This window comes from Hippichthys cyanospilos, chromosome 22 (assembly GCF_059441005.1).
Source record: "Hippichthys cyanospilos isolate Australia breed blue-spotted pipefish chromosome 22, RoL_Hcya_1.0, whole genome shotgun sequence".
Classification (NCBI taxonomy): Eukaryota; Metazoa; Chordata; class Actinopteri; order Syngnathiformes; family Syngnathidae; genus Hippichthys; species Hippichthys cyanospilos.
Genome location: NC_142390.1, coordinates 9,739,828 through 9,752,618, shown reverse-complemented (window position 1 = coordinate 9,752,618; position 12,791 = coordinate 9,739,828). Strand labels below are relative to the sequence as shown.

The 12,791-nt window shown below is 41.0% G+C and overlaps 2 long non-coding RNA genes across 3 annotated transcripts; both read left to right on the top strand.

Annotated features, from left to right (window-relative positions):
• The first annotated feature begins 644 nt into the window (after positions 1-644).
• On the top strand, positions 645-1,240 carry LOC148405836 (uncharacterized). Its single transcript, XR_015864150.1, has 3 exons — positions 645-785; positions 1,000-1,057; positions 1,176-1,240. It is a non-coding gene; the product is annotated as an uncharacterized LOC148405836 (long non-coding RNA).
• A 6,542-nt stretch (positions 1,241-7,782) lies between these two features.
• LOC148405835 (uncharacterized) lies at positions 7,783-12,652 on the top strand. Of its 2 annotated transcripts, none has more exons than XR_015864242.1 (7): positions 7,783-8,751; positions 8,819-8,854; positions 9,192-9,332; positions 9,466-9,630; positions 9,712-9,764; positions 9,900-9,996; positions 10,066-12,652. It is a non-coding gene; the product is annotated as an uncharacterized LOC148405835 (long non-coding RNA). The 2 variants fall into 2 exon arrangements; XR_015864243.1 differs by having other exon boundaries at positions 9,192-9,384.
• Positions 12,653-12,791: the final 139 nt, after the last annotated feature.

The following is a 12,791-nucleotide window of genomic DNA, read 5'->3' as shown; positions in this document are numbered from 1 at the left end:
TTAATTGTGGAATTTTTGTGTGCTCTGTGAGCTGACTATTAATCAGGCTGCTTTTAATTCTGTTAAATGCAAGTACGGTTGGATTTTAACAATCAATGTTTTGTCTTCCAAACTAGGCAGCTGAAAATGAAGTCCTGAACCGTGACATCACAGCAGAGACTCTTACACTCAATCAGTGCAGGACTCTACGTCTACACCATGCTGCAAGTATTCTGAAGCATGTCAATGTAGAGGTAAGAGGAGTTTCTGCTTTACTCCATAAAAAGATAATGTATAACAGACATCTGTTACTTAGGACTTCCCATCAACTGCTGACGAATTATTTAAAAAAAAAAAAAAAGCACAAAAACTACAAGAGGCGGACGCAAGAGAAATTGACTCCAGCATCCATTGCCTTGCCTGGACTATAAAGTCATGCTTGTTCCAGCGCGCAACTGGGACAACCACGTGTGTACAGCATGAATAAAAACCTAAATATTACAAGCACACAGCACAGTAGACCATATCAGACAAATCCAAATCACTACTGAATTACAAAAACTTATTGTGAGACATAACTAAGCAAGCAATAGTTTAAATCAGCTAATACTACACCGAGATGTGAAATACAGTAGTTAATATGTTCCGCATCTGTTTGTCAACAGTGTTTTACACCATGAAATCAAAGACTATCCTTGGGTGCAGTGCACGGGTTGCAACAATTGGTTGCATTTCCAGTGTGCTGGTGTGGAAGGGGATTGGACGACTAAGAATTTCTTTTGTGGATGCACCACCACCTACAATATGTAAGCACATCACATTCTCGTCTAAGTTTGTGGTAGTTATGTTTTTTTACAGAGTATGTCGATGGTTATCACTCATGTCTTTACTATTTCAGTGTGGTTGTAGGTAGTCAACTACAACAACAAAAAATGTATACATTTCCATGAGTTCCATTTATTTAGCTTGCCAAGACAGACATGTATTATATTGGTCCAATCTTGTTGACTCTTCTGACAGAGATTAAATCCTGGAAAATGCAAATGCAGAGGACATTCTGACAGATGACGAAATAAAGGTATGTTAGGGCGTTCTGTGATCTGCACGAGTATTTTCTTGATAAAAGATATGTATTTTCTTAACAATTTTTTAAGCAGTCAAAATCACCATACTATTATATTTATATATTATTGCAGGATTTGGAAAGAAAACTTCTGGATAGCAAAATCTTATCCAACCGAATGTATCTGTGGAAATGGAGGGGAGTTGTTGCTGCGCTGAGAAAATATTACAGTCAACATGTCACCTGCTTTGATGACATAAAGGTACCGCCTGTAAAATAGTGTCATTTTGTTCACATTTAGGAGAAACAACTCTAACTACTTATAATTTCAAGTTTGTTTGGGACCAAAAAGTAGGTTGCACATTGATTTTTGATCGGTCACTGTGTCAATATGTGGGTTTTTAATGCTACAGAACAGAAACATAACAAGTTCCCACTTAGAAGATTATTAGGTTTGCATCAGGAAGTACAAAACTTGAAGTTCAGCCGCTATTATATTCTCACTTGTAATTTTGGCGGCACATCTAACCAGTTTTAAAAAGTTCAAAATACACACAATTTCAAAATGTACAATACATGTGCCGTGAGGGACTAATTTAAAATATAATGTTAGTTTGTGTTATCAACATCTACAACCATGCAACCAAAGGAGGAATGCAGTAGTTTAAAAACAATGACTGAAATTATGTTTTTTATTTGAAATCTTGAAACAATTTAACCTCCACATCATAGGTACAGATGTTGATATATATGTATATCCTTAAAGTGTGATGGCCATTCCAGATCAAAATGTGACACTGCAACAGGTATTAGGTGTTTGTTCCCTTCTCACTTACCTTATGTGTGATGGTATAAACTATTTTCCTATGTCCCATATTACCTTGTTAACCCAGACGGAAGATATTATACAAAGATTGGACAAAATCCTGTCACCTGCCAGAGGTCCTGCTGAAAATCAGCTCTTCCTCACTGAAGTACTTTTGCCTGAGGTGAGCTACAGAGAAAAATATGTATCATACAACCGCTCATATACAGTACATTAATATCAATAGTGGTTCTACTGTCCATGGCTACACATATAAAATGTAGTTACAGCGCCACAGCAGACATTTGAAGGTGCCACATGTACAGTACCTACTTTTCCCACAGTTCATGCAGCATGTTTTCTAGCAGGCAGCTACACATAGATACACACTTATGAAATTACATACATGTGCATTTAATAAACTGTGTGCTTTGGCATTAATAGGGAATATACATAAATATATAAGGCATCAAAAATCCATAGAATTGTACTTGACAGGTTATAAATGGAACATTTTTTTAGGTACTGATTTGGTGGCTTCAGGAGTTCAATATGTCACTGTACCAGTCTGAATGTGTACTTCTGATCATTTGAGGACTATAAGTAAGGACCAAGTGTACATCTTACTACATTGCTTTAGTCTTGGCTCAGACATGTGAACATTTGGTTCTCATTTTTTTACAGACCTGGAGAGATCACATCCACAGAAGGCATGGTCGAGGTCAGATCTTCTCACAGCTAAGTACAATAAGGCAATAGATACATTTTAGCATTTAGAATATCTACTATTCAAAAGGATTAATATAATCAGAAAATAACATTTATTACTGTTGGCACACAGACAGCTTCACACGTTTAGTTTGTAGTCCAGCTAATCCTGTTTTAGGCAAGGTGGCAGTTTATTGTAAAAATTAACTTCAAATATTATCATACACGAGATATCATCAAAGTTACATATACAAAATAGTTTTCTTTAATTAGTTGGATATTTTTATTTTATTTTTTTATATTTTTTTTTAATTTGTAATACATCATACAAAATACACCACAAGGTCAAAGGTCATATATCCAAGTCATGCTACCAGAGTTTTTCCTCTTTCCCCCTCAAAACCCCGTCAATGTACCCCATAGCCCCATCTTCGGAGTTGGGCTTAGCAGCTATCAAATGAAAAGAAACAATTATCAGTAATGTTGAGAACAAGTCAGGAAAGACAACAGCAGAATGACGAACTGCATTACCATCATAAGGCTAAAAATGAAAACATTTGGAAAAAAAGGGAAATCATTATCATATTTATTAAAATTTATACACATTAAAATTTATAATTAATTATTCCATTTTTTTAATTTATTTATTTTGCCTTCAATGTTATTCACAGTTGCACATTGTCCAGATGTGTGGATGAGAAAGTGTTTATCATACAATGACGAGATCAATTTTCAAAGAGTGTTTTCACCATGTTTTTTGCAGGACAAGGTAATAAAAGATTGCATGGCAGCTGCTGAATGGTGTCGAACCAGGACGTAGGGTCCTGGCTCGTATACCCCGAAATTCTCTCCATGGATGAGGAAGAAAGAAAAAGACTTGTCAAAGAAATGAGAATGAGTGGAGACCATGACTATGGCCGGTTAGATAAGTTTGTATTCAAATTTGAAAAAATTAATGACATTGAGTATTTTCTCAAAAATATGCGGGATGTAAGAGGTTTTAAAGTGTCTGCAGGACTCAGTGATTAAAACCATTCAAACAGAAATTCTCTGCAATTTTTGTCATGAATGTATCATACATGATCTCCACGAGCCTGTGTGGGTTCTCTCCGACTTCCTCCCACACTCCAAAAACATGGATGGCAGGTCTATCGGACGTACTAAATTGTGCTTAGGAGTAAATGGGTGTGTGGATGTTTGTTATCTCTATTTGCCCTGCAGTTGGCTGGCAACACCAAGTGCACCCTTTTAAGCGCAGTACTTATAAGAAAAATAAACATACTGTTGAAAATTGCCTCACAGGAAAGTATGTTCATATTTGTAATCATGAATGTGAACCATCATGCAAAGTACCAGAGGAAAGAAAACAAGAGTGGATTTGTCACACTTGCTTTGAGCATCTTAAAAATGGCAAAATGCCAGCTGTAGCGGTTGCTAATAACCTCCAACTCGCAGATATTCCAAATGAGCTTTGTGGTTTAAACATATGAGAGAGGCATCTCATATCAAAATATGTGGTATTCGCCAAAATTATTCCTCTTCCGAAAGGTCAGCAACGAGCCATTCGAGCAAATGTTTTGTGTGTTCCATCAGAAGTGCAAGAGACAGTAAACATCTTGCCACGACCCAGAAGTGAATCACAACTTTTGCGAGTGAAACTGAAGCGACGGCTTTGCTACAAAGGTCATCAGGTACTTCAAACTGTCACTTGGCCTAACCTAATGCGTGCTCTGATTAAACAGAAGCAGGTCCATTCACAGTACAGCGACATAATAATTCGTGACGACCCTGACCTTTGTGACCCAACGCTCACCGATGATGAAAGTAGCTCTTCTGAAGACGGAATGAATATGAGTGACTTTGATGAGGAAGATCTGCTCCAGATAAACAGATTTGAGAGTGATGCACTCCACGAAATAAACAATGACAAAGAAAATTGTAAGAGTGACAAAACACGGCAACATGCCCAAACTGTGCAAGGAGGAGATGAACCCAGTGGTGCCGTAATTTTCGAATCATGTCTCCAACAATGTTTCAGAGGAAATTATGAGTTTCACTGAGGGAATTTACTCTGTTGCTCCCGCAGAAAGAAATAACCCGATAAGCTTTTTCAAGACACCCAAACTTGAGGCCATGGCTTTCCCAGTCCAGTTTCCAACTGGGGAAAACACTCTTGATGAAGAGAGGGAGATTAAACTCACACCAAGCAAGTATTTCAAAACGCGACTGTCTGGTGTGGATGAACGTTTTGCCAGAGACACTAACTACTTGTTCTTTGCTCAGCTTGTGACTGAAATCCACCAGGCCACATCAAGCATAAGAATACAGCTATGCAAAGGTAAACCTTTTACCAGAGATGGTCGAAGAATAAACAATGCTATGTTGCAGGATAAAAGGGAAGTTGAAAAACTGATACACAGCAAAGACGCTGTCCGTTTCATGGCGCCATTAAGGGGCACGCCAGCCTATTGGGAGAAATGCCTCAAGGACATTTTTGCCATGATTCGGCAACTGGGCACACCCACGTTCTTCTGCACATTCTCCGCTGCTAAAATGCATTGGGAGGAAGTCATCACCGCCATCAAAGCGCAACAAGGTGAACGGGTGATTTTTGCTGACCTCGACTGGGCCACAAAGCGTGAAATTCTCCGCAGCAATCCGGTGACAATGATGCGCATGTTTGACAAACGTGTGGAAGCTCTGTTCAGAGACCTGCTCCTGTCTCCGGCACAACCCATTGGAAAAGTGGTCAACTACTTTTACAGATTGGAGTTTCAGCACAGAGGAAGTCCGCACATCCATTGCCTTATTTGGGTTGAAGGCGCCCCCGTCTTTGAGGAGGCCTCAGATCAAGAAATCTGCGATTTTGTGTCGCGCTACATTTCCGCTGAGCTGCCCAATACGGAAAAGGAACCCGAACTGCATCAAAAAGTCACAGAGGTTCAGATGGACAGTATGTCTCATTCAAAGACGTGTGTCAAAGTGCCTGGCGCGCAATGCGGTTTTGGTTTCCCCAAGCAGCCGTGCAAGAGAACCATGATCATGAGACGTGAAGAGTGTGATGGAGAAAATCCAGAGAAGGCAAATATGGACATTCAGTACATTCTGAACGCTTATTCCTGCATTACCTACATCTGCAGCTACATCAGCAAAGCTGAGCACGGTCTGAGCCAGTACCTGAAATCGGTGATTGAGAACTCACGCAGCAAAAATGTCAACGAGAGCGAAGAAATGAAACAAATCATGCAAGCGTACTCTAAGAAAAGAGAGGTGAGTGCACAAGAGTGCGTCGCACGCGTATGTGGCCTCCATATGAAGCAAGCGTCCCGCAGTGTGGTTTTTGTACAAACCAGTGACAATGCGCTGAAATTGAGTTATCCCCTCTCATACCTTGAGGGCAAAACGCAGGAGTCCGTTGAAGTGTGGATGACCGGCTTGCCAGAAAAGTATAATAGCAGACCTCAAACGGAGGAATTTGAAGCAATGTGCTTGGCTAATTTTGCTTCAACCAGCTAGCGCCAGAAAGCGAACTGCAAAGACTCAAGTGCATCGAGGAAATCAATGCAAGAGATGATCACGGCGATGCCGCAGAGGAAAATATACCAGACTACAACGTCAGGTCAGAGGTATCGGAAACGTCTACCGCGACGGAAGCAGCTCACATCGGTCCGGCTGTATTGCGCGATATGTATCGGAACCTTAACCAAAAGCAAGCGTGTGCCTTCTACCTGGTCAGAGATTGGTGCATACGACGCGTGTGGCTTAAAACCTCGGCAGTTCTTCTATTACATCAATGGTGGCGCCGGAACGGGAAAGTCACATTTAATCAAATGTATTCACGCAGAGGCTACAAAAATACTGTGCAGACTGCCACGCGCAGCTGAGGATGTGGACATTTCCAAACAGACGGTAATTCTTGCAGCCTTCACTGGCAACGCGGCCTTCAACATTTCAGTTGTGACTTTGCACTGCCTGCTGAAACTGCCAAGAAGCCTAAAACCCCCATATCACGGCCTGGGCAACAAACTGGACGAAGTGAGAGCGGAGCTATCGCTTGCTGAAATTCTCATAATCGATGAGATTTCCATGGTGTCGAAAGACCTCTTTGCATATGTTGACGCCATGTTGAAGCAAATCAAAGGAATCAATTTACCATTTGGTGGCATGTCTGTTATCGGCGTCGGGGATTTCTATCAGCTCCCTCCTGTGAGACAGTCCAAACCTTTGTGTGTTTGCGATCCCACCAGGCTGGACCACTGGCGCGACAGCTTCCAAATTATCACTTTGACTGAAATCATGAGGCAGAAAGATGACGTTCCGTTTGCCGAACTTCTGAACCGACTTCGCGTCAAAGAGAAGTCCCATGATCTGTCGGAAGTGGACAGAGCTTTGCTGGCTATGACTTACACCGTTCCAGAGAACTGCCCGAAGGAAGTTCTGCATGTTTTCGCCACAAACAAACAAGTAAATGACCATAACACTCAGATGCTGAATCTGCTTCATGACGAAATTGTGACTCTCGATGCAGACGACTACAAGAAAGATCATAGGACTGACAGAATGGCGAGACAAGCCGCCCCTGTCCAAGGGGCGAAGAACGAGTTGCCGGACTCGATAAAGGTGGCCATTGGTGCTCGTGTTATGGTAACCCGCAATATTGATGTTCAGGCAGGTTTGTGCAACGGCTCCTTTGCGAGAGTTGTCAAATTGGTGCACTATGCCAACAATGCACGCGTTCAGAAACTTGGGCTGGAGCTTGACGCTGAGACAAAGGCGAGTTTTGCTGATAACATTGTTTACATTGACAGACTGTAGGAAAAGTTGAAACGGCCTGGAGTCGTGCGTTTGCAGTTCTCCATTAAGCTTGCTTTTGCTTGCACGATCCACAAAGTACAAGGTATGACCAAATCTGAAGCGGTGGTGTCTCAGAAAGGTGTCTTTGAGCACGGCATGGCGTACGTGGCCCTGAGGCGAGTGACGTCTCTCAGTGGGCTCCATGTGCTGCATATGGACGAGAGAAGGATTCATGCCAACCCCGAAATAACCTCTGCTCTTGCTACGATGACAGACGCTTCCTTGGACTACGTGATGCCTCTCCTTCATGTCATGCCCATACTAGCTCCTACCAACAACCTGGTCGTTGTCCATCACAACACCGAAGGGCTGCTTTGTCATGCGCAGAATATCAAATGTCACCAGAAGCTGCACTTTGCTGACATTTTGTGCTTGACAGAAACACACCTCCAGGGGTTCGTTGATGCTGGAAATGTCGTCTTGGAAGGCTACACAGTGTATCATCGGAACCGAAGTGTCTCACATTTAAATTGTCCTGACTTGGCAACAAAACGTGGCGGCGGTGTAGGTATTTGGGTGAAAGAACACATTTCGGCACAGGAAACGATCTACATCCAGGGTGTCACCGATATTGAATTTGTTGTGGTCAAACTCTAACCTCCCATCGATATGTTCATCGCTACTGTGTACAGGCCTCCGGGGCAGAGTCTGCGCTATTTTTTGCCAAACTTGGAAAGTTTGTTGTACTCTCTGGAAGTGATGGACCATCATCAGATCCTGGTATGCGAAGATTTCAATGAAGATGCGCTGTCAGACTCACACAAGCCCATTATGGAACTGTTTGTCTCTAAGGGTTACACACAGCTCATAAATACGTGTACCACTGACAAGAACTCACTCCTTGACCTCATATTTGTCTCCCGACCTCAGTGTGCTGTTCATTCAGGTGTCCTGCGAACATACTACAGCTATCACAATCCTGTCTTCTGTGTTTTACACACTGAAAGGTGAGTCATGTACAAGTTGCACATTAAGTGTTGTCCCTGTCGTGTTATGGCGCCCTAAGGTCAACGTGATGGGATGAAATCCGGGGTGAGGATGGTCTTGCGTGTGTGCGAGGTGAGTAGGAGGTGAGGTGAGAGTCAAATTTCGAGACAAAGTAACAAAAAAAATGGGTCAAGTCGATGGGAGGGATCTGCGGTCAAAAATGGATTTAGCATGTGTGTGAGGTGAGTGGAAGGTGAGGAGATGAGAGATAAAACACAATCGAGTAAGTATAGAGATCTTTGAGGACGGAGGGTCAAGTTGATGGGAGGGTTTAGTGGGATTATCACCTTTTGGTTTGTTCACCATTTTGACAGTCACAATCATCAGCATGAGGTGAGAGCAGAAAACAGACAAGGTAAGTAGGTCACTATAATAGATTTTTTTGTCTACTGTACATGTTATAATTTACTCTCTACTTAAAGCAGGTCTATCATTTTGGAGAAATGGAGAGAGCATAGGTATGTGTCTATGGATGGATTGTACGTGAGTTACATAATCTTATGTCATCCCAATGTTTTTATAGGCATAGTATCCATTATTTTGTTGGCATTGAAAGATGAGTGAAAATGCTAAATAGACTGGCCCCCTTGAGGTTTCCTTTTCCAAGAACGCTTGGCACTAAAAGACTTAAAATCAACTGTAGGTTTGCCTATCTTTTGCAGCGTTTGCCATCACTCTTCTTAATTTGTTTCTTTCTTTTAGACCTGTAATTTATGTCAATTAAAACAAAAATTGTGCAGATCTTTATCGGCTTTTGTTGTCACCTTCTTCATGTATTTTGTTCTGTTTTTGTAGACCAATGTTTATCACTTGTTGCCTGTGGCTCCACATGTTGCATTCATCCAAAGAACAACTGGAACATCACCACCGTGTGCAAGTGGTTGATGGCACGTCATCAGACTTGTCCAGTGGCTGCTTCCTTCTGGATTAAACCAGGTCTGTTTTCTGCTCTCTTCAGGCCACTTTTTTTTTTTATTAGTAGGAAAAGGTAAGTAGCTCATCAGTAAACCTATCTTCTTTTGTAAAGGCAGTAAAAGTAATTTTTGTCCCATCTATTTATTTTTTTTAGAGCGATGTTGTCCACCTGTTGCCTGCGGCTCCACATGTCGCATTCATCCAAAGAACAGCTGCAAGCTTGCCACCAAATAGAAGATTTTGATGAGTAATTGTATTGCTTGGTCAAGGACCTGTCTTCATCTGGAACAAACCAAGTCAGCTTTATCCTCTCTTCAAGGTAAGCAGCTCATCATTGAACTAATCTTTCGTCCTGAAGTCAATAAATGTTGTAAATATATTTCTTTTCTATTTTTAAAAGGCTCTTTGTTCAGGAGCAAGAGTGGTTCAGAGCAGAATCACAGTAACAAATATGTGAGTGTATTCATGTCACTGTACTTGATTGGGCATGAATGTGATTTACTAATTTACTGTATTGTAGAAAATGAAAAGATGATGATGTCAGCATCATGTAAGTCTGGTCCTGTGTTATCCTTTCCCCCCCAAAAGACAAAAAAATATAAAGTAAAAATGAAGAAGAAAAAGAAATCAGGTGCCACAAGACGAAGACCACAGACAACCAAGCACCACTTCTGCTGATTACTTTGTAAGTAGCCAATTAGAGTAGCCAAGTTGCCATTAACCGGTGTTTTCAAATCAGCATTATCTTTTACAGCTTTCGTCCTCACCACCCTCTTCATGTTTTCATCATGCGACTTCCTGACGAGTTTACAAGGTCCATGACACTATCCTATCCTTGGGATGCAATTTCTTTTTCTATTCTTACGCTGTTGTTCGTGCACTGAAAAGAACAGTCCTAGTCACCTAATCCAATCTACATGATCTGTATCCATAGATACATTTTTGCCATTATCCTTGTGCTCTACAAAGGTTGCCATATGAAATACCTATTCACTCATGTATTTCTTTGTTTACATACATTTGTATGTACCATACTCATGAATTTCTGTTAAATCTGAGATCAAACAAGCATTCTGTGAGGCACGTCTACCTCAATTTTTTTATTGCTTGTGTCAACGTTTACCCTAGCAAAATCTATCCATCCCATTCATCCATTATCTGTCGGCACTTAGCTGTCTTCAGGCAGTGGGTGGTGGACACGCTCAACTGTTTGCCAGCAAATCGCAGCGCTTGCAAATTATGGAATGATAACAAATCTGCTCTAAAATCTCACCATTGCCGTTGATACAATGTTTATTGTAACATGTTAATATTCTAGAACATAAATCCCTCACTCTGACACATGTAGCTACAAGTAGTGCATCACATCACTAAACAATTTGTATTTGTTGGTGTCTCCTTTTTCAATGGTTTGCACTTTTAATTTTTGACAATCTTGTTTGATCTTAGATATTTATTTCTATTCATTTTTTTTTTTTTAACTTAAGTCTTTGTGCACCTGTTCACTGACCTTTTCACTATTTCATGATTACGTCTTTATTAAGAAATCCTAAAACAGTCATTATGAGATGAAATTCTGTCTTTCCACTGCATGATACTCCCTCTACTAAAACTTTGTAATGGACTATAATGCAGCACTTATATTTTAGGTGTAAAGTGCCTAAAATTTAAATGTATAGTCATTCAACAGGAAACTCATTGAAACTACAGAAAACAAGACATTGCACACCATCTGCCACTGTTTTAAGCCTGTTCTGCCAACCAGCTTCCATCAAACCTTCTCAGCGATTATTTTTCAGCCTTTATATCAAACATCCTGTTCAGCGTCATTCAGCCCTACTTTGATTAAGGGTTTAAGCTGCCAGCATACTCAAATGCCTCTTAGTTAAAAATAAATAAAAAAATGTCATCCAGTGGAAACACTTTTGCTGCTATAGGACCAAAATTCTTCTTGTTTATACACTTATTTATTTAAATTTCTTATCTATTCAACTATTACATCTTTATTTACTTATTAAGACATTTTAGCGCAGTTTGTGTGATGGAATTCTATCTTTCCACTTTATGACACCTCCTAAAACACTGTAATAGATTCTGATGCAGCACTTCTGTGTTATGTGCACAGGTGTGCATTTTTATATTGGCCACATTCTTACTTACAAGAATTACCGTAGAGGGACGAGATAGAGGAGTAAGACGTAGGCATCAATGCCTTTTGCAGCTAAACACAGCTCGTGTTTGTCATGGTTTGTTGGATTTTGGGTTGTGGGTTCATTTTGAGGGGTTCTGTTATTTCCTGTTTATATAGTTCCCGCTTCTACTCCTCTCGTGTCTCCCTGCGTTAGTTTTGTTTTGGTCCACCTGTCCGTGTTACCTGCTCCTCGCGTGTCCATCAATCCGCTTCCCCGGCCTGTTGCTCCCTTTACAGCTGTCGCGCATCTGTCTTATTAGTTTGTGTGTATTTCAGCCGAGTTTTTGTTACAGCCCGTGTCGGATCTTTGTCGTATCATAGTCGTGTCTTACCCGTCGTCTGTCAGTCCCGTCTAGTCCCGGGTTGCCCGTCACACCTGCCCGTTCGTGTTTGTTTTCTATTTTTCCTGCGCCTTTCGTTGGAGTTTTTTGCCATCTTGTTTTTCCCTGCTTTTGTTCCTGCCAACCCTTTGTTGTAATAAACATTGATCGCTTCATCCATTCCTTGTCCCGATGTCTCCCTGCATTTGGGTCCTCACCCACCTCCGCAACCACGCCAGCCTACCTCCCTGCATCGCACCCGCGTGATAGTGTTAGCTGAGGTTGCTACAGCATTATTTTCAATTTTAAAAAAAAGCAGGCAGACTAAATATCTTCTAAGTTCATCCTTGTTCAAACACAGGAATATTACTAAAACGGAAAAAAGTTATGTCTCCAGATGATTCAATTCTGAGTGCCCCCGTTAAAGGACATTGAAATGTATTCCATTTGACACGATTAAATGTTGTCTTTTGGCATATACACACAATCATAAACTGGGTGAAACACGAATGCTACTTAACATCGGTTATTTATGGTCAAATGAACTCAAACCGCGTCGCGAAGAAAAGTAAACGCAAATTCTTGGATAGCATTAAACATAAAGTGGCGAGGCATTCACTGACGCTCACACTTTTGACTATCTGAAACACACTTAATGTAAAACAAGTAGTCCCACCCCTGAAGCGAGAGAGCGTAATGCAAACTGAAGGAAATTCATATTTTTCAAATTCAATATATCAATAAAATAGTGTGTACATGGAACTGTGTTATACTAATATAGATTGAGATGACGTAATGTCAGTATAAAGCAGATATAGTCTTGGCCCGGGAGAAACACAGACAAGTCGGCACCTCCAAAAGGAACAGATGGCATTCCCCGACACAACATTCCACCAGGAGCAAAAGGCTCGGAATCCCTCTCGCTCGTGCTGATGTTTGGCTGTGGTGTGGAGCGAAAGTGTTGTACGA